We start from the raw sequence: 20,925 nt of genomic DNA, 5'->3' as shown, positions 1-20,925 counted from the left end.
AATAGCCTTCCCTAAAAACTAGAGGGAACTAAAGAGTTAATAACTATCCCTAAAACTAACAGGCAATAAAGAAGTCACAGAGGTATTCGGCCTCATTAAGCTTGACACCTCCTCTGATTGATGTACTCCCCTTAGCTCAGATGGCCTTGAAGGACCAGACACCATTTGAGTGTCCTCCCTTAGATGATCCTGGCTAAAGAAGCCTATTCTGAGCAAGGACACAAACAGCTACAGCTTTCTTATCATTGGCACCTGGTACAGTCTGTTTCTAAGGCTCCTCCTTATAGGTCTGACCCCAGCCTGATTCAGTGCTTCAGCCTTCATTCTATGAGAAGGCAGCTGCCCCTCACTGTTTCTGTCAATAAACTGTCTGTCTGTAGAGATCAAGTCCAGTGTTCCCTTTTGCTTTTCTCTTACACTTTCCTTACATATACAGTGCTCAGAACTCGGGTCCTCATACTTTACCCACTGATGATCTCTCTAGCCCTCAGGATTAAGGTTCTAAGGCTCAATCCTGCTTTCCTCCACTTTCCCAAATATGGCCTTTGCCCGAAGATGTGTCTGATGCTCAGAAGCTGAAAGTGGCCTCTTTGTTTTTGGTTTGTTTGGTTTTTGGTTTTTGGTTTTTTGAGGTAGGGTCTCACTCTAGTCCAGGCTGACCTGGAATTCACTCTGTATTCTCAGGGTGGCCTCAAAAGCGTGGCGATCCTCCTACCTCTGCCTCCCTAGTGCTGGGATTAAAGGCGTGAGCCACCATGCCTGGTGAGAGTGACCTTTTTGCTCAGTTATATCCTCCATCCCTTTCTCTCATGTTTCAAGTCTCAGGCCAAATGTCACCTTTTCAGACTCTGGCTTTGATAATGTGGCCTGAGTCGACTCTCTGCTCACGCAGGGTCTGTTGCCTCACCCCTTCTCATCCTGGCACTGGCTTCTGAGCATAAGCCAGCATCCGAAATAACTGCATTTCCACTGTTTTGTTATATGTTGTTGTTGCTGCTGTCATTGTTGTCATCATCATCGTTGTCATTTCAAGATGGGGTCTCACACTAGCCTAGGCTGGCCTGAAACTCACTCTGTAGTCCCAGGCTGGCCTTGAAATCAGTGAGTCTCCTACCTCTGCCTCCCAAATGCACAGATAAAAGATATGTGCCACCATGCCTGGTGTCTGAATTACTAAAAATTATTATTATTATTATTATTTATTATTAAAAATATTTAAGCCAGGTGTAGTGGCACACGCCTTTAATCCCAGCACTCAGGAGGCAGAAGTGGGAGGATCGCTATGAGTTCAAGGCCACCCTGACTACATACTGAATTCCAGGTCAGCCTGGGCTAGAGTGAGACCCTACCTTGACAATCCAAATAAATAAATAAATAAATAAATAAATAAATAATATTTATTTGCATGGATGTGTGTTGGCATGCCAGGATGTATTGCCGCTGCAAATGAATACATGTTTGGTTTTACTTGGGTGTCTGAGGAATTGAACATGTACCATCAGGCTGTGCAAGCAAGCACCTTTAACCGATGAGCCATCTCTCCAGCCTGAATGACTTCTAAGTGTTCAGTCCCATGGCAAGATATCCATCGCCAATGCTGCTGTTTATTTCTGGAGCACTTACATCATCCCAAACAGAAACTCCACACCCATCAGATATCCTCTCCAGTCCTCCTCACTGGCTCTGGTAACCTCGTTCTATTCTCTGTCTGAATTGGCTTCTGGATTCCCCTGATTTTGCCCCCACTGCCACGGGTATGTTGCGGTTCCAGAAGCATGCACTATTTGCATCTGGTTTTTGTGTGGGTTCTGAGAATCTGAACTCCGGTAATCAGGCTTGAATAGTAATCATTTTTATACATTGAAACATTTTCCTAGCTATAGAATTTCATCTCTTTTGACGACCAGGTAATAGTCTATTGCATGTATTACATACCACATGTGGATTAGCCATTTACCTGTCAACACACATTAAGATTGTTTCCACTTTTTACCTATTGTGAATAATGCTGCTATGAACATTAGTGTACAAGTAGCTGTATGACTCCTGTTCTTTTTAAATGCATATATATATATATATATGTGTGTGTGTGTGTGTGTGTGTGTGTGTGTGTGTGTGTGTGTGTCATATATACATGATAGAGGGAGAGAGAATGAATATGGGTACTCCAGGGCATCTTGCTGCTGTAAAGAAACTCTAGACACAGCACCAATTTCTGCATCTGGCTTTACATGGGTACTTGGGAATTGAATCCAGGCTTTCAGGTTTTGCAAGCAAGCTCCTTTAACCACTGAGCCATCTCACTGCTGTATTTATTTATTTATTTTTAATTTATTTCAGAGAGAGGGAGACAGAAAGAGGCAGATAGATAATGAGAAAGAAAATGGGCACACCAGGGCCTTCAGCCTCCACATGTACCGCCTTGTGCATCTGACTTACATGGGTCCTGAGGAATCAAACCTGGGTCCTTTGGCTTTGTAGGCAAGCACCTTAACCACTAAGCCATCTCTCCAGTCTCCTATTTTTTTGTTTGTTTGTTTGTTTCTCAATGTAGGGTTTTACTGCAGTTCAGGCTAACCTGGAATTCACTATATAGTCTCAGGGTGGCCTTGAACTCCCAGCAATCTTCCTACCTCTGCCTCCCAAGTGCTGGGATTAAAGGTGTGCACCACCATACCCAGCATTTTTTAATTGACAATTTTAATACATGTACATAATATTTTTTGTTGTTTTTTTTGGTTTCTCAAGGTAGGGTCTCGCTCTAGGCCATAATGGACTAAGTCCATTCCTTTGATAGGTGGAAAGTGGATGCCATTTACAGCTTTGCTTTGGAAGTCAGCTTCAAGCTCCGGACTCCTGAATGTGTGGACATGAGTGTCTCTCATTACAACCTCTCTCCCAAGAGGGTTTCAGGCCAAGGTCACAGTTCCAGGCCAGGGCAGGGAACCAGTATGCTAAGGACATACTGAGGAAGCTCCAAAGACACTTTAAAACTACAGATACTAACTGGACAAAATGAACCTGAGGCATAGGTGGGGGTCTTCTGGGGCAGGGGCCTCAGTTTGAGTCTCAGTTTCAACTGGGTTAAGTGACCTGAAGGGACATTACCACCTTCTCCCTCCCTGTTCTGGTGGCAGATTTGTCACAGTGAAAATTACAAAACCATCACCATATCCAAGAGAGCTCAGCACAGTGACAGACTGTGAATTTCTTAAGCAGACTTCAGCAGGCTGTGAAAGTTGTCAGGTTCAAAATGGAATTATCTTTTAGTCTCTGCGACAATGCACCCAACCAGATGTCCCTTTACAGAAAGGTTGATTTCAATTTACAGCTTCAAGGGGAGGCCTCATGGTGGTGGGGAAAGCCTGGTAGAGGCCGGAAGCTGGCTCACATCATCATATATCAGCAGGAAGCAGCAAATGAGCTAACTAGCACTGGCAAGCTGGCTGGACTGAAAACCTCCAGGTCCATCCCCAAGCGACACACCTTCTCCAGTGATGAGCCATCTCCCAAAAGTCCACCAGCTGGGGATTAACACATGAGACTATGGAGGACATTTTACACCCAAACTGCAGGGGTCAAACCCTGAAGGGAGGACTCTGGAGCTTGGTTGGTCTGATAACAGGAACAGCCACTGGAAAACTAGCTGTGCAGAATACTTGCCTAAGGCTCAAACAACTCCAGCCCAACAAGTGACTCTAAGATTATAAGTTTGGGGGCTGGGGACATGGCTCAACAGTTAAAGGCACTTGCTGGCAAAAGCCTGGTGGCCTGGGTTCAATTCTCCAGCCATCCACATAAAGCCAGACATCAGTCTGCAGCAGCAAGAGACCCTCTGGCATACTCATGCACGTATGTGTGTGTGTGCCCACAACACGCATATCCTAACTAATTCTTTCTTTTTTAAAGCTTGCAATTTTGGGCCAAGCGTGATGGTGCATGCCTTTGATCCCAGCACTCAGGATGCAGAGATAGTGAAGGGTTAATGACCCTTCCTTGAAACCAGAGGGATCTGAAGATTTAACAACTGTCCCTGAAACTAGGAGGTCTTGGGAACATCAGAGGTATGTGTAGTCCCACACAAGCCTGACAACTCCCCTGCCTGATCAATGTCCCTTAACTCAGAAGGCCTTGAAGGGACAGGAACCATCTGAGGAACTCTCCCTGGTCACTTGCTGAAAAGCTTATTCTGAGCAAGGACACAAACAGCTACAGTTCCTTATCTACTTCCCTTGGACCTATATCTAGTCCAGTCTGTTTTTCTTAGAATTCACCTTAAAAACTTGAACCCTAGCTTAGCTCAGCGCTTCAGCCTTTATAACCCAGGAAGGTTGTAGCCCTTCGCTTTGCCTCAAAAAACAGTCTCTGTCTGTTGGGATCAAGTGTGATGTTTTCCTTTACTTTTCTCTTTCACTTTCTTCCTTCCTTCCTTCCTTTCTTTCTTTCTTTCTTTCTTTCTTTCTTTCTTTCTTTCTTTCTTTCTTTCTTTCTTTCTTTTTTGCCACCACACCCAGCTCTTTCACTTTCTTTACAAGTAGAAGGATCATTGTGAGTTTGAGGCCAGCTAGCACATGCCTTTAATCCCAGCCCTTGGAAGGCAGAGGTAGAAGAGTTGACATGAGTTCGAGGCCACCCTGAGACTCCATAGTGTATTCCAGGTCAAACTGGGCTAGAGTGAGACCCTACTTTAAAAAATAAAAAAGAACTATGAAGTGGAAAAATATCCCTTGTTCCTGGATTGGAAGAATCAATATTGTGAAAATGGCAATCTTACCAAAAGCAATCTACACATTTAATGCAATCCCTATCAAAATTCCAAAGACATTCTTCATGGAAATAGAAAAAACAATCCAAAAATTCCTTTGGAATCACAAAAAAACTCAAATATCTAAAATAATACTGAGCAACAAAAATAAGGCAGGTGGTATCACCATACCTGATTTTAACCTATACTACAGAGCCATAGTAACAAAAACAGCGTGGTACTGGCACAAAAACAGACATGTAGATCAATGGAACAGAATAGAGGGCCCAGATGTAAGTCCAGGTAGCTATAGCCACCTGATATTCGATAAAAATGCCAAAAATACTCATTGGAGAAAAGACAGCCTCTTCAGCAAATGGTGTTGGGAAAACTAGATATATATCTGTAGAAGAATGAAAATAGTCTCTTCTCTCTCTCCATGCACAAGAATTAAGTCCAAATGGATTAAAGACCTTAACATCAGACCTGAAACTCTGAAACTACTAGAGGAAAAAATAGGGGAAACCCTTAAACATTTTGGTCTTGGCAAAGACTTTCTGAATACAACACCAATTGCTCAGGCAATAAAACCACAGATTAATCACTGGAACCTCATGAAATTACAAAGATTTTGCACTGCAAAGGACACAGTGAATAAAGCAACGAGACAACCTACAGAATGGGAAAAAATCTTCACCAGCTATATTCTGATAGAGGATTAATATCTAGGATATACAAAGAACTCAAAAAGTTAAATAATAAGGAATCAAATAAGCCAATCAAAAAAATGGGCTATGGAGCTAAATAGAGCATTCTCAAAGGAAGAAATACGAATGGCATATAAGCATCTAAAAAAAATGTGCTAGCTGGGCGTGGTGGCACACGCCTTTAATCCCAGCACTTGGGAGGCAGAGGTAGGAGGATTGCCGTGAGTTCAAGGCCACCCTGAGACTACAGAGTTAATTCCTGGTCAGCCTGGACCACAGTGAGACCCTACCTCGAAAAACCAAAAAAAAAAAAAAATGTTCTACATCACTAGTCATCAGGGAAATGCAGATTAAAACTACATTGAGATTCCATCTTACTTCTGTTAGATTGGCTACCCTCATGAAAACAAATGATCATAAATGTTGTCAGGGATGTGGAAAAACAGGAACCCTTCTACACTGCTGGTGGGAATGCAATCTGCTCCAGCCATTGTGGAAATCAGTGTGGAGGTTCCTAAAACAGCTAAAGATCGATCTACTATATGACCCAGCTATAGCACTCCTAGGCATATATCCAAAGGACTCATCTCATTTCCTTAGAAGTACGTGCTCAACCATGTTTATTGCTGCTCAATTTATAATAGCTGGGAAATGGAACCAGCCTAGATGTCCCTCAACTGATGAGTTGATAATGAAGATGTGGCACATTTATACAATGAAGTTCTACTCAGCGGTAAAGAAAAATGAAGTTATGAAATTTGCAGAAAAATGGATGGATATGGAAAGTATTATACTAAGTGAGGTAACCCAGGCCCAGAAAGCCAAGCGCCACATGTTCTCCCTCATATGTGGATCCTAGCTACAGATGATTGGGCTTCTGCACAAGAAGGAAAATACTTAGTAGCAGAGGCCAGTAAGTTAAAAAGGAGATATAAAGGGAAGAGAAAGGAAGAGAGGAGGGTACTTAATAGGTGGGTAGTATATATATGTAAGTAGAATGATTGAGATGGGGAGGTAATATGATGGAGAATGGAATTTCACAGGGGAAAGTTCAGGGGGCGAGGAGGAGGGTATTACCATGGGATATTTTTTATAATCATGGAAAATGTTAATAAAAATTGTGAAAAGATAAAAAAATAAAAAATATATTAATGTAAAAAAAATAAAAAAGAAAGAAAGAAAAGAGATTGCAAGTTTGGGCTGAGAAAATAGCTCAGTTGATAAAGTGCTTGTCTAGCATACACTAAACCCTGGGTTGACCCCAAGTACCCCATACCAGGTATAGTGATGTACACCTATAATCCCAACACTCAGGAGACTGAGGTAGGAGAATCACCATGAGTTTAAGGTCAGCCTGGACTACAGTGAGACCCTGCCTCAAAAACAAAAATAAATCAAGCCCGGAGTGGTGGCACACACCTTTAATCCCAGCACTTGGGAGGCAAAGGTAGGAGGATCACTGTGAGTTCAAGGCCACCCTGAGACTACATAGTGAATTCCAGGTCAGCCTGACCTAAGAGCAAAACCCTACCCCCCAAAATCAGATGCATTGTGGGAAGGTACTTATATAAAATGCCAGTCTGTCAAAATAGAGAACCACCCAAACTACACCCCTAAGTAACCAACTCCTCCTTTCCCCTAGCCCCCATAAAAAGAAGCCCCAAACAACCACTGGGGCCTTTGAGTCCTCTTTCTCTCAGGTGGCCCACTGACTCTCCTAGCAGTGTACCCAAACTTGTACCTCACTTCATTCTTTTAATAGTTTTTTCCTGCTTTACATGTGTGTGGGGGGTGCAGGGGAAGGTTCCAATTCTTTGAACAAGACACCAACAATCTGAAATGAGAATGAAAATATACAGAAGTAAAGCATGGGACAGACACACTAGCTGCCCTTCCCCCACCAAAAAAAAAAGTTGGGCTTGGTGATGCATGCCTTTAATCCCAACATTTGGGAGGCAGAGGTAGGAGGATGGCCATGAGTTCAAGGCCACCCTGAGACTCCATAGTGAATTCCAGGTCAGCCAGAGCTAGAGTAAGACCCTACCTCAGGAAAAAAAAAAAAAAAAAAAAAAAAAAACTAGCTGCCCCAAAGTGACCTCATGACCACTTAAATCCAGACTTGGGGGCTGGAGAGATGACTCAGCCATTAAGGCGTTTGCCTACAAAGCCAAAGGTCTTCGGTTGATTCCCCAGGACCCACGTAAGCCAGATGTACAGGAGGGCACATATGTCTGGAGTTCGTTTGCAGTGGCTGGAGACCCTGACACACCCATTCTCTCTCTCCCTCTCTCTGATCTTTCTCTCTAGCTCCAATAAATAAATAAAGTTTAAAAGAAATCCAGGCTTGGGGTTGTGATTTCTGGGTTTGTAACCATGAGCCCCCCACTCCCATCTTCCCTTAAATTCCCACAATTCCCCTCAGCCTCAACTACCTCACGTGACTCCTGTAAACCAGTCCCCCTTATTCCACCTGTTCCCCCTCAGTGAGCATTCTTGGTCTTTCCCCAGTATGCATGCACAGTACATCTCACTGGTCAAGAAGCCCAACTCTCTTCTTATTGACTTAAGTTGGTAGCTCCAGGGCCTCAAGAACCAGTTGTACCCATGTTGCCTCAAAACATGCTGTTTGGCAACTTGCTGTAAAATTAAATAGATGCTTATCCTTTGACCTGGAGATTCTGTTCCTGGTGTTGTGCAAGAGAAATCAAAGAGAATGCCCACACAACTGTACAACACAACTTTATTTGTATCAAAGGACAAAATGATAGCAGTGCTTATTTAACCAACTTCATTGTCAATTATAGAACCAAGAAACACTTCATTTACAAAATAACACAACTGGTTCATTTGATACAAAGAAAATGACAGAAGAAAGTAAGAACAAAGAAGAAACATCAACGGGTCATGCCAAAGTTACTTTCTAGGAAGAAAGGACAGAAAGACAAACAATAGAAAAATAACTTTTCAGTTCCAATCTGGTCACCTCTCATTACCTTTTTGTGTAAGAAGTGATGAGGGAACTTCCTTAGGCTAACAATTGTTTGGGAAAGGTGGCTGTCAGCTCTCTAATCCTATCTTCTCAGATCAGAGAAGCAACTGAGTTTCACTTGCTGCAATTTTAGCACGAGTGACTCCATTTTTGTTTCCTGTAATCTGTTTGTTTGTATGTTTTGAGACACGGTCTCAGTTTAGCCCCGGCTGTCCTCAAACTCACTATGTAGCCAATGAAAACCTTGAACTCCTGATCCTCCTGCCTCTACCAACTGAGTGCTGGAGTGACAAGCAAGTGCCACCACTCAGCTTCAGGACTGGTTTGCATTCTTGCCTGTTGGACTGCAGTGTAGGAGCTTGGTCCCAAAAAAGAAAAATATATATATATATATTTTATTTTTTGGTTTTTCAAGGTAGGGTCTTGCTGTAGCCCAGGCTGACCTGGAATTCACTATGTATGTCTGTAGACTATGTAGGTATGTCTCAGGGTGGCCTTGAACTCATGACGATCCTACCTCTGCCTCCCGAGTTCTGGGACTAAAGGCATGTGCCACCATGCTCTACCCATTCTTTTTCTCTTTCTTTCTTTCTCTCTTTCTTTCTCTCTCTCTCTTTCTTTCTTTCTTTCTTTCTTTCTTTCTTTCTTTCTTTCTTTCTTTCTTTCTCCTCTCTTGAGGTTGGGTCTCGCTCTACCCCAGGCTGACCTGGAATTCACTCTGTAGTCTCAGGCTGGCCTCAAACTCACAGCAATCCTCCTACCTCTGCCTCCTAAAAGCTGGGATTAAAGGCATGCACCACCATGCCCAGTTTGGTCTCCTAATATTGAAGGTCATGATGAAGCCCGTTGGTTTAAACAATGAATATATACTTAAAAAAGTAACAAAAAGAAAAACCAAAAAGTAAAGCTTTGGGCTGTAGAGATGGCTCAGTGGTTAAAGTGCTTGCCACACAAGTGTGAGCACTGAGTTCAGAACCGCAGCCCTACAGAAAGCCAGACACCTTAGTGCCAACTGTAATCCCAGCATACCCAGGACAAGAAGTGAATCTTCCAACATGGCCGGCAAAGGCAGTAATAAACAACAAAACGAGGAGCTCTACCTGAAACAAGGTGGAAGGACAGGACTGACACCTGAAGTTGTCCCCTGATCTCCACATGTGCACGGTGGCCTGCACTCAATCACACACATGGACATGGCTGCACACACACACCAAAGGAAGGGAGGGAGGGAGAGCATCGAAAATTGGAAACAGGGCTGGAGAGTTAGCTTAGCACTTAAGGCGATTGTCTGTGAAGCCTAAGGACCCAGGTTTGATTCCCCAGTACCCATGTAAGCCAGATGCACATGAGGGCACATGCATCTAGAGGGCATTTGCAGTGGCTAGAGGCCCTTGCACTCCCATTCTTTCTCTATCTACTGCTTTCTCTCTCTCACACGCACACATAAATAAATATAAAACAGAAATTGAAAAAATCTCAAGTGTCAGTTGACAATAGAAAGGTGGGGACAGGGGCTAGAGAGATAATTTAGTGTTTAAGGCATTTGCCTGCAAAGCCAAAGGACCCAAGTTCAATTCCCCAGGTCCCACGTAAGCCAGATGCACAAGGGGCACATACGTATGGAGTACGTTTGCCGTGGCTAGAGACCCTGGCATGCCCTCTCTCTCTCTCTCTCTCTCTCTCTCTCTCTCTCTCTCTCTCTCTCTCTGTCTGTCTCTGCTTGCAAATAAATAAATTAATTTTGTAAAAAAAAAAAAAAAGGTGAAATGGGGAGGGGATATGATGGAGAATGGAGTTTCAAAGGGGAAAGTGGGGGAAGGGAGGGTATTACCATGGGATATTTTTTATAATCATGGAAGTTGTTAATAAAAATTTGGAAAAAAGCCAGGCGTGGTGGCTCACGCCTTTAATCCCAGCACTCAGGAGGCAGAGGTGGGAGGATTGCCATGAGTTCAAGGCCGCCCTGAGACTCCATAGTGAATTCCAGGTCAGCCTGGACTAGAGTGAGACCTTACCTTGAAAAACCAAAAAAAAAAATTTGGGGGGGGGGGGAAAGGTGGGGACAGACTGGGCACACACCTTTAAAGTCACTGTACTGTGGGCTGGAGAAATGGCCTAGTGGTTAAGGTGCTTGCCTGCAGAGCCAGAGGACCCAGGTTTGGTTCCCCAGGACCCACGTAAGCCAGATGCACAAGGTGATGCATGTGCCTGGAGTTCGTTTGCAATGGCTGAAGGCCCTGGCATACCCATTTGCTCTCTGTCTGCCTCTCTTCTCTCTCTTTTTCTCTCTCCCTCCCTCCCCCTCTCTCTCTCTCTCTCTCTCTAGTAAATAAATAAATAAAAAATCACTGTACTCAGGAGGCAGAGGAGGAGGATCACCATGAGTTCAAGGCCAGCCTGGGACTGCAGAGTGAGTTCCAGGTCAGTCTGGGGTAGAGTGAGACTCTACCTCAAAAAAAAAAAAAAAAAAGGAAGGAAGGAAGAAGGGGAGGAAGGAAGGAAGAGGGGGACAGGACTAGAGAGACTGCTCAACGGTTAAATGTGCTTGCTTGAAATCCTGACATCTGAATTCAGTTCCCCAGTACTTATGTAAAACCAGATGTACAAAGTGGTAAATACATCTGGAATTCATTTGCAAAAGGAAGAAGCCCTGGTGCACCCATTCAATCTCTCTCTCTCCCTCTCTTCCCTTGCAAAAAAAATAATAAAATATTTTTTAAAAGAGGGAGACAGCCGGGCTTGGTGGCACACGTCTTTAATCCCAGCACTCAGGAGGCAGAGGTAGGAGGATTGTTGTGAGTTGGATGCCACCCTGAAACTACCTAGTGAATTCCTGGTCAGCTGGGCTAGAGCAAGACCCTACCTTGAAAAAAAAAGAAAGAAAAGGAAATGGGAACAAACCTGTGCATCAATACTGGCACAAGCTGCCACAAGGATGTCTCAGAAACTACAGGCTGAATGACAGAACCCACCACAAATGAGCACTCTCCCCTCCTAACTGATCAAATGTGAGGTTATAGCCAGGCATGGTGGCACACACCTTTAATCCCAGCATTTGGGAGGCAGAGGTAGGAGGATTACCAAGAGTTCGAGGCCACTCTGAGAATAGTGAATTCCAGGTCAGCCTGAGCTACAGCGAGACCCTACCTTGAAAAAACCAAAAAAATAAAAATAGCCCAGCGTGGTGGAGCACGCCTTTAATCCCAGCACTCGGGAGGCAAAGGTAGGAGGATTGCGGTGAGTTCGAGGCCACCCTGAGACTCCATAGTGAATTTCAGGTCAGCCAGGGCTAGAGTGAGACCCTACCTTGAAAAACCAAAAAAATAAATAAAATAAAATAAAAATAACTGAGGTCTTAGCTGGGCATGGTGGCGCACGCCTTTAATCTCAGCACTCAGGAGGTAGAGTCCCTACCTTGGGGGAAAAAAAAGAAAAAAAGAAAAAAGATTTCCAGGTATCTAACTAAGCAATGCCATTCTCCCAGTCCTAAAGCTGGAGGGTCATGGAGTCCCCTCCCCAGAAGTGCTTATCGCCTGCAATGCAGACTGCGTAAATTCAAACAGGGATAACCAGCAGGTTCCAAACTCCATTCACCACACCAGATCATCATCCTGCCTATTGTGGCAAGCCTAGCAAGAACTATTTCAGGCCAGAGGCATCGTCCTTGAAAAGTTCTTTGGAGATTGTGAGGAGGTCACCATGGTAACCTGTCCCAGGCCCAACCTGGCAGGGCTCCAAGGCACACAAATAAGGTCACTGGAATGTGGCACCGGGTTCGGGGTGGGGTGACTAGACAAGCGGCCAAGTTTCCATGAGAGCCAAGTATGTAAGCTTCAGCCCCTGGAAGGCGTCAGAAGGAAAGCGGGCAGTCCTTACAGGGAGGGCCCAGGGATACAGATCTCTCCAGAACGAAGCAGGCGCATGCTCGCATGTGCAGAAACCTTTGCAGCCACAGACATGGCTTTCTAAAAAGAGGCTTAGGTTGCAGATGCAGCTCAGTGGTAGAGCACTTACTCAGCTTGCACCATACCCTGGGTTCAATTGCCAGCACACTTGCATATGTGCATATGTATGCACACACACACACACACACACACACACACACACACACACACACACGTGCGCGCACGAGAAAGGAAAGGAGAACGAGTATTGTTTTAGAGGCAGTAACTCCAGTGCCTGCCCAGCCAATTTCCCCCTTACATCAAGCTTCATTCCCCATCCTCCTCCAAGAATTGCTCCAACGTCATCTCCTGAAGCCTTGCTGTATTAAGTCAAATTGCAGTGGCTGGAAAGATGGCTCAGTGGTTAAAGGCACTTGTTTGCAAAGCTTGGGTTTGATCCCCCTGTACCCACATAAAGCCAGATGCACAAACTTGTGCATGTGTCTGGAGCCATCATCTGTCTCACTCTGTCTCTGTCTACCTCATTCTCTCCCTCTTTAATAAATAAATAAAAATATTTTAAGTCAAACTGCAGCCTCCCCTTCAACCCAAGCTCTGTGTGCTGCATTTTTCTCCCAGCACTCAGCGCCACTTACCACACTATTATCTTGCTTCCTTCTCCAGTATATTGCCTTGTTACCATTAGCTCTACCACGACTGGGGTTTGTTTGTTTGTTTTGGTTTTCAGGGTAGGGTCTCCCTCTAGCCCAGGCTGACCTGGAATTCATTATGTATTCTGAAGGTGGCCTCAAACTCACAGCAAACCTCCTTACCATATTTTCAACACATCATTCCTTTGGGATGCCTTAATTTTTTGTTTGTTTGTTTGTTTTTGTTTTTTTGAGGTAGGGTCTCACTCTAGCCCAGGCTGACCTGGAATTCACTATGGAGGCTCAGGGTGGCTTCGAACTCATAGCAATCCTCCTACCTCTGCCCCCCGAGTGCTGGGATTAAAGGCATGGGCCACCATGCCCGGCTAGGGATGCCTTAATATTATTTATAGCTTTTGGCTTCATCACACTGCCAGAGTGTGATATGTTCCAACAACCACTGCTGTAGACACACGCCTTTGGTATCACAGACCTTCCACAAAAAGAGTGTGGAAGTTTCCATCAGAACCCAGCCCCACACAGTCTACCTGCAGAGTGGTGTGCTGGAGTCAGCTCGCACCAGCACCATGTTCAGAGACTCCACACAGGTGGATGTTTGCAACACCCCTTGGGAACTGAACCTTGACCAGTAGGCTTTGTAAGCAAACAAATTTGAATGTTGGGCCATCTTCCCAGGTCCTGTGATGGTGTTAAGCATACCCATGTAGCAACAGGGAGTACTAAATATATGAAAGTTCCTCCTCGAGATTACAGGGGCACTTGACCTTCATGGCTTTTAATTAAATTCTGCCAGTTCTGTCTCCAGGATCCATTTTTCTCCCAATTCCAAAGAATTATATTACAAAACAAGTATATGTTTTTTCCCTCCTATTGCCAAGCTTTCTAGTTTAGTGTGCAAGAAAACCAATGTAGGCTACATTTTTGTAAGTACTTACAAGTTGAGGCTCCCTATTTATCCAACAGAAATCCATCTGGAGTACCAGATGGGTTTTTTTCTCCAAACACTTCCTCCTTCCTTGAACGCTGCCTCCCGTTTTCTTTCTTTCTTTTTCTTTTTCTTTTTTTTGTTTTTTGTTTTTTGTTTTTTTCGAGGTAGTGTCTCTCTCTGGTCCAGGCTGACCTGGAATTAACTCTGTCATCTCAGGGTGGCCTTGAACTCATGGCAATCCTCCTACCTCTGCCTCCCCAGTGCTGGGATTAAAGGTGTGCGCCACCACACCCGGCTTCTTTCTTTTTTTTTCCCCCCTGGTTTTTCGAAGTAGGGTCTCACTCTAGTCCAGGCTAACCTGAAATTCACTCTGTAGTCTCAGGGTGGCCTTGAACTCAAGGCCATCCTCTTACCACCAGGATTAAAGGCGTGCGCCACCACGCCCAGCTGCTCCCCATTTTCAAAGTAAGTAATGGAGTAGTTGCAGGAGAAGAAGACTGAATGTTCCAGCAAACAAATGTTCAGAAGCAACAGTAAGCAGACAAGCGTCAGAGAAAAGTTTATGAACACAACAAACACGTAAAGACAGCCAAATCAAGCACCTCAGAATAGGAGCTGGGGAGATGGCTCAGCCATTACAGGCGCGCACTTGTAAAGTCTGCCCGCCTAGGTTGGAGTCCCCGGTACCCATGTAAAGCCAAGTGCACAAAATAGCACACGTGCCTGGAGTTCATGTGCGGTGGTAAGAGCCCCTGGCACCTCCATCCATCCATTCATTCATTTATTCTCTCTTTGTCTCTCAAACAAGCAAATAAATAGAGTCAGCTGTGGCTGTGGCTGTAGCTTAGTGGTAGACTTCTTGTCTAGCGCATGAGAGATCCAACCAAGTCAAATGAACAGTAAAACCCAACTCTTCTTTAAGGAAATATTTCTTGTTTGTTTCTGAGCCAAATATAAGTGACCATGGCTAGGGAACATAGACTCAACTTATTCTAAATGACATATTCTGCCATGGAGAAGGATACATGAATCTTTTTGTTTGTTTGTTTTTGTTTTTGTTTTTTGAGTTAGGGTCTCACTCTGGCCCAAGCTGACCTAGAATTCACTATGTAGTCTCAGGGTGGCCCTGAGTTCACTATGATCCTCCTACCTCTGCCTCCCAAGTGCTGGGATGAAAGGCGTGCGCAACCACGCCCGGCTTGAATCTTTTTTTAAAATAATATATTGTATTTATTTATTTATTTGAGAAAGAGAGAGAGGTAGAGAGAATGGGCGCACCAGGGCCCATTGCAAAGGAACTCCAGATGAATGCGCGCCTTTGTGCATCTGGCTAACATGGGGCCTGGAGAATTGAACCAGAATCCTTTGACTTTGTAGGCTAAACCATCTCTCCAGCCCACGCCCCTTTTTTTTGTTTTGTTTTTGTTTTGTTTTTCAAGGTAGGGTCTCACTCTAGCTCAGGCTGACCTGGAATTCACTATGTAGTGTCAGGATGGCCGTGAACACGGCAATCCTCCTACCTCTGTGCCACCACGCCCGGCTCTCATTCTGTTTTGAGACATATGTAGCCCAGGTTGGCCTAGAATTTGTGATCATCCTGCCTCGGGCTGCAGAATAGTAGAGTTATAGGAAGGTGGCTTACATAAACTTGTTTTAAGAATTATTACTGGACTGGAGAAATGGCTTGGTGGTTAAGGTGCTTGCCTGCAAAGCCTAAGAACCCAGGTTCAATTCTCCAGGTCCCATGTAAGCCAGATGCACACGGTGGTGCATGTGCTGGAGTTAGTTTGCAGTGGCTAGAGGCCCTGGCGCGCCCATTCTCAGTCGCTCTCTCCTCCTATCTCTCTGTCTCTAGTAAATAAATAAATAAATAAAAATTAATCTTAAAAAATTTTTATTTATTTATTTAGATTTTTCGAGGTAGAGGCTCACTCTACCCCAGGCTGACCTGGAATTCACTATGTACTCCCAGGGTGGCCTGGAACTCACAGCTATCCTAGCTCTGCTACCACGCCCAAATCAAGTTGGTCATTTTTTTTTTAACCCCAATGCACTCCCCATCACTTCTGTTCTACTTCCTGTGTTCCAAATCTATCCATTGTTCCAGACCTGGCTAAAGTTCAACGCCTCCATACAGCCTTAGAAGGCTCCAGTCCTCAGGGACCAACCAGGCTGCCCCAGGTTTGCTCTTTCCTCGCCTCCCCACAGCACTTTGCAGATAATGTCTCCCACATGTCCATTTACTGACTAATCTCTCTGTGAAAGCTGGGCAGGGGGAAGAATTAACTGGCAATACATATCTGGCTATTCATTTGAAGCCCAAGATATTTAATGGCTGACACTGGCTTCCTGTAGGTCCTTCCATAGTGCTCACTCGGGCTGTCTGATTCTGAACCGTAATTTTGGGCAGTGTCTGAACTGTGAGCTTCAAAGAAGTTCAGCTGGCCTCCAGAGACACTGCTCTCAGATTCCTACCAAGCTAGTACCTTGGCTGAGGTTTTCAGCAAGCCCTGCAGCTTGCCAGCTAAAACAGCAGCAAACAAATGCTCCCCAGTGGCACTGCTCAGCACAAATTGGTCACCCTGAGAAAAACTCACCAGAGCCGGATGTGACAGCGCAGGCTATTAATCCAAACACTTGGGAAGCAGAGACAGAAGGGTCGCTGTAAATTCATGGTCTGCCTGAGAATACAGTATTAATTCCAGATCAGCCTGGGCTAGGGCAAGACCCTACCTTAAAAAAAAAAAAAAAGCCAGGTGTTGTGGTTCACGCCTTTAATCTCAGCACTCAGGAGGCAGAAGGAGTTGCAGTGAGTTCAAGGCCACCCTGAGAATACAGAGTGAATTCCAGGTCAGCCTAAGCTAGAGACCCTACCTTGAAAAAACAAAATAAATAAATAAATAAATATAATATAATATAAATAAACAAATAAAACACTCATAAGACATGCAAGACTTTGAAGAGCAAAAACCAGAACTAAACAAATTTCTGCATGGGCCTCCTAAGATTGTTGCTGACAATGGTCAGAAGAAGCAACACAGTTGAAATAATCCTTCTCTATAGAGAGTTTTAATTTATTTTAATTTATTTATTAAAGAGAGAGATGCACCACCTGGTACATCTGGCTTACATAGGTCCTGAGGAATAGAACCTGGGCCCTTTGGCTTTGCAGGCAAGTGCCTTAACCGCTAAGTCATCTGTCCAGCCCTCTACCTCTATAGAAGTTTAATGAAATGGTAATTGGGATAAGAAACTTTAGAAGCCCCATCCCAAAGTTATGCCCTGTACTGTCATAGACTTATTTATTTATTTATTTATTTATTTATTTTTGGTATTGTGAGATTTATTGAGTGATCGTGCTTGGTAAGGTTGAGCAGGGCAAGTCCATGAGTGCAGAGGTCACCACTTGTCTACAGACCATGACTGGGGATATATCTGACCCTACAGCCATGAGGGATAAGCAGCTTCTCAGTTACCATATCTTCAAATTCTTCTGTATTGAACTTGGTGAAGGCCCACGTTTTTGACATGTGGATCTTCTGGTGGCCAGGAAACTTGAACTTGGCCATGTGCAGGGCCTCAATCACAGGCTCTTTATCTGCAGCTTGGTACAGATGGATAGGATGACTTGGCCAATATGAACCTGGCCACTGTGCCCGAGGGCTTCCCAAAAGCACCCTGTATACCTATCTAGAGCCTAGATTGGAAAGAGCATGAGATCAGAATTATGGATATCCACCAGAAAACTGTCTCCAAGGTCCCTTGGAAGCCACCTGTACAAGCATAAGGTTACTACACTACCAAAGAGGTTGCTGTTTGCAGCCGTTGCACACTGGGCCACCACAAGGAAAAGAACCCAGTCAGCTTAATTGACTACTAGATATACTAGACTTTTTTTTTTTCAAGGTAGGGTCTCATTATATAGCCTAGGCTGACCTGAAATCCACTCTGTACTCTCAGGGTAGCCTTGAACTCATTGTGATCCTCCTACCTCTGCCTCTCAAGTACTGGGATTAAAGGCATGCACCACCACACCCAGCTAAGACTTTTGTATTAGTTATATCCGGTACTACATTTTTTTGTGTGTGTGTATGTGCTTACACTGAAGTTTTTGCACTGTTTCAAGGCCATGGTCTGGAATGGAGAGGTGGCTTAGTGGTTAAGCGCTTGCCTGTGAAGCCTAAGGACCCCGGTTCGAGGCTCGATTCCCCAGGACCCACGTTAGCCAGATGCATAAGGGGGCACACGCATCTGGAGTTCGTTTGTAGTGGCTGGAAGCCCTGGTGCACCCATTCTCTCTCTCTCTCTCTGCCTCTTTCACTCTCGATCTCTCTCATATTAAAAAAAAAAAAAAAGGCCACGGTCTGTATTATAGCCCCTATTGCAAATCATCTTATGCTTCTTTTTTATCTCCATAGTGCAGCTACAGACATCTGCCCACTAATTACTTTTTCTCTGATTCTGTAAAAGTTGCCTATTGCATACTCAAGGTCTCTGGCAATAGGCCCCGGGCTCTGAGCTCTAAGAACTAACAATAATGAATAGGCCAAGATAAGGTATATAAACTCAGAGCCATCACAGCTTAGGGTCCAGGCTTTGGAAGAGATTCCCCCTGGGCCCGTGCTGTGAGAAAATAAGCTGATTCTCCACTCAGCTCTTCTGGTGCTGGCTCTGTGAACCTTAGCGTCCTGTATCATTAAAAACTGCTTTACCAGCCGGGCGTGGTGGTGCATGCCTTTAATCCCAGCACTCGGGAGGCAGAGGTAGGAGGATTGCCATGAGTTCAAGGCCACCCTGAGACTACAGAGTTAATTCCAGGTCAGCCTGGACCAGAGTGAGACCCTACCTCGAAAAAACAAAACAAAAAAAAAAACAAACAACAACAACAAAAAAAGCTTTACCTTGCCGGGCGTGGTGGCGCACGCCTTTAATCCTAGCACTCGGGAGGCAGAGGTAGGTGGATCCCCGTGAGTTCAAGGCCACCCTGAGACTACAGAGTGATTCCAGGTCAGCCTGGGCTAGAGTGAGACCCTACCTCAAAAAAAAAAAAAAATGCTTTACCTTGAGCAGGGCATGGTGGCACACATGTTTAATCCCAACACTCAGGAGGCCGAGGTAGGAGGATCCCTTTGAGTTTGAGGCCACCCTGAAACTCCATAGTGAATTCCAGGTCAGCCTGGGCTACAGTGAGTTTATTTGCAGTGGCTAGAGGCCCTGGCATGCCCTTTCTATCTCTCTCTCTCTCTCACTGCCTCTTTCTCCTTTCAAATAAATAAATAAAATATATATTCTAAAAAATGCTTTACAAAACCGGGCGTGGTGGCACACGCCTTTAATCCCAGCACTCAAGAGGCAGAGGTAGGAGGATTGCCGTGAGTTCGAGGCCACCCTGAGACTCCATAGTGAATTCCAGGTCAGCCTGGGCTACAGTGAGACCCTACCTCGAAAAACCAAAAGAAAAAAAAAGAAAAAAGAAAGAGAGAGAGAGAGAGAGAACGGGCATGCCAGGGCCTCCAACCATTGCAAATGAACCCCAGGTGTATGGCTTAAGTGGATATTGGGGAATCCAATCTGGGTCCTTAGGCTTTGCAGGCAGATGCTTTAAATGCTACACCATCCCTCTAGCCCTAATATGTATATATCTAGAAAACCTCAAGGGCTTATTTAGCCATGGTTTTCCACACCTGTAATCACAGTACTTGGAAGGCTGTGGTGGCCACAAAAGCCAAGGCACAGTACCACACTGTTGCTGTTACTCCCATGGAGCAGCCTGAGGCTTCTTTTAATCTTTTAGGTACCTGAACTCTGGTAAACAGGATACTTGGCTTTGATGCAAAAAAAGAATTTCAAGATGTGCCCGCCGTATGAAGCAGCACTGGAGATTATTCAACATAGAGAAGGAGGCCTGGGGAGATGGCTCAGCAGTTAAAAGCACTGGCTAGCAAAGCCTGCTGGCCTGGGTTTGATTGCCCAGTACCCATGTAAAGCCAGATGCACAAAGTGGAGCATGCATCTGGAGTTCACCTGCAGTGGGAAGCGACCTTGGTGCCCTCTCCCTCTCTTTCAAATACATGATTTTTTGGGGTGGGGGGTTATTCAGGGTAGGGTCTTGCTTTAGCCCAGCCTGACCTGGAATTCACTATGTAGTCTCAGGCTGGCCTCAAACTCACAGTGATCCTCCTACCTAAGCCTCTGGAGTGCTGGGATGTTCAGACCGTACTGGTAGCCCATGGTGTTCTGCATAGCACTGAACTGATGTTGGCATAGGAAGTTGAAGAAAGATGGAGTCATAAAGGTGTATGGCTCTGCAGAAATGTGAGAGCTAAGGAGAAAGTTGACAGGCAGGTAGAGACCCCAGGTCTCTGCTCAGCCAGGCCTGTCACATAGAACAGACGAGACAAATGTTGTGCCCATAGCCACACATTGCAGGAAGTTCATGAGCACTAAAATGGGGCTAGTTTTCCTGGGGGCTGAGCATTACAGAAAGCAAGCACTAGACTATACTGGCTCCTCGGGTCTGTGGGTTGCGCTGGGACCTGTAATAAGGGAGGGGGCCAGAGTACCAGGCCCCCATCATGTCTAGCACTAGGCTCTGACCACCTCTTGAAGACATGGTGCTCCTTTAGGACCTTTGACACCTGGGGGTCTGAGGGACCCTGGGAAAGAAAATAGATAAATACAAAGTAAAACTAGAAAGGCATTCAAGGAAAGAACAAAGCACCCTGGAGAGCATGGTATGGGCTTCTCAAGGAAGCCTTGCCCTTTGATGTTTTAGCATCAGCTATGTGTACTATATTGGTACCTCTCAAGTTACATCTCAAAGGGTTGCTGAGAAACACTTTTTCCCCTTGTGGTGGTTTGAATAGATGGCCCCCAATATATTCAGTTTTGTTTTGTTTTTTTTTAATTCAGTTCTTTATTGTTTGTAGTTTGCATTTGCTGACTACCTGGCTGGAGGCAATGTCACTGGGTGGATCTTAAATTGTGGTGAGGGGCTTCTGA

The 20,925-nt window shown here is 44.9% G+C and overlaps 2 non-coding genes across 2 annotated transcripts; one reads left to right on the top strand and one right to left on the bottom strand.

The window, feature by feature from the left end:
* Positions 1–17,667: 17,667 nt before the first annotated feature.
* Positions 17,668–17,802, bottom strand: LOC123461270. The gene has a single exon (XR_006637557.1). It is a non-coding gene; the product is annotated as a small nucleolar RNA SNORA70 (small nucleolar RNA).
* Positions 17,803–20,487: 2,685 nt separating this feature from the next.
* Positions 20,488–20,580, top strand: LOC123461368. Its single transcript, XR_006637650.1, has one exon. It is a non-coding gene; the product is annotated as a small nucleolar RNA SNORD88 (small nucleolar RNA).
* Positions 20,581–20,925: the final 345 nt, after the last annotated feature.

The sequence above is a fragment of the Jaculus jaculus genome, chromosome 5 (genome assembly GCF_020740685.1).
Source record: "Jaculus jaculus isolate mJacJac1 chromosome 5, mJacJac1.mat.Y.cur, whole genome shotgun sequence".
In the NCBI taxonomy this organism is placed as follows: Eukaryota; Metazoa; Chordata; class Mammalia; order Rodentia; family Dipodidae; genus Jaculus; species Jaculus jaculus.
This window is presented reverse-complemented; position numbering and strand designations above follow the sequence as displayed.